This window comes from Bison bison, unplaced genomic scaffold (genome assembly GCF_000754665.1).
Source record: "Bison bison bison isolate TAMUID 2011002044 unplaced genomic scaffold, Bison_UMD1.0 scf7180017864384, whole genome shotgun sequence".
NCBI classification, from domain to species: Eukaryota; Metazoa; Chordata; class Mammalia; order Artiodactyla; family Bovidae; genus Bison; species Bison bison.
Window position 1 is genome coordinate 6010271 of NW_011494956.1, and position 1393 is coordinate 6011663.

Sequence of the window (1393 nt, forward strand, 5' to 3'; positions counted from 1 at the left end):
CTGACTCGATGGACGTGAGTCTCAGTGAACTCCGGGAGTTGGTGATGGACAGGGAGGCCTGGCGTGCTGCGATTCATGGGGTCGCAAGGAGTCGGACACAACTGAGTGACTGATCTGATCTGATCTGATCTGATATCTTCAAAGAGAGCAACTGTGGATCAAATACTTCTCACACTTCAAATTACTCCTTTTATCTTATTTCTGTCCCATTCTTGTGCCCATCTCTTTTGCTTTAATAGCTGATGTAACTAGATTGGGACCACCACCAGAGTCCAGGATAATCATCCCAACTCAAGATTTGTAACCTTAATCATATCTGCCAAGTCCCTATGACCATGTAAAGAAACATAATCCCAGGTTCCAGGCATTAGAATATGAACACCTTTGGGGGACCATAATTCTGCCTTCAATAATAAAAATAGTAAACATTAATTCTGTACACAGATAATTTTTAAGTGTTTTACATATATGAACTGATTTAAATCTTACAGCAACTCTATGAGGAAGATATTATTGATATTTCCATCTTATAGACAAGGAAAATGAGACGGAGAGATAACACAACTTGTCAAAAGTCACTCAGGTAGAAGGTCAAATAATCTTCCCATAGTCATACAGTTGTAAGTCTAGAATCTAAATCTATGAGTTGACAGATTTTGTTGTTGCTTTTTCCCTGCTCTGTCTTACAGAGAGTCAAGTCATAGCTTTGAACAGAAACAATGAAGGTAAAAACGTTTAAAAGTACTTCTCTAATAATTCATCCTAGAATTCTGACTGAAATCAATATGGGACTTATTAGCTGAGAATTTGTAAATATCTAGTCCCTATTTAAATAAAATGAATTAGGTTTTCTCCACACCAAGTTCAGGAAGATTTACCAGCTTCATTATTTCCTAGAAACCCTCATGATGTCTCAACTTGAAGCTCCATCAAAGTTAAGATATTTAACCATGTAGGGTCGGTCCTGAGTGAGTGTGAAGTCAAATATATTTCAACAACTAGGGCTGTCTTGAAATTGTAGAAGCGTCCTAATAAAGTGATCATTCTTTTTCAAGGGCCTATGGACACAGAAAACAAGACTGGTGGAACAACAATCAACATTTGCTGGAATTTTGCTGTCAGAGTATGTGTGTGTGTGCATTTGTGAACACATGTGTGTGTATGTTAGTCTGGTAAAGAATTGCAGCTGGCCATATTTCAGAGGAAAACTTAAGTAGCATAGTTATTGTTAAAATGTATGAGTTATTTACTTCTAGATCACCTAAAAAATTATGTTAAAATAAATCTTGAAATACAGAACTTATTAATATAAAGACATTAACTTTGAAATGTAAAAAAAAAAATGTTCTATTTGTGTCCTATATGTTAGGAAATAAATATTATAACCACACAG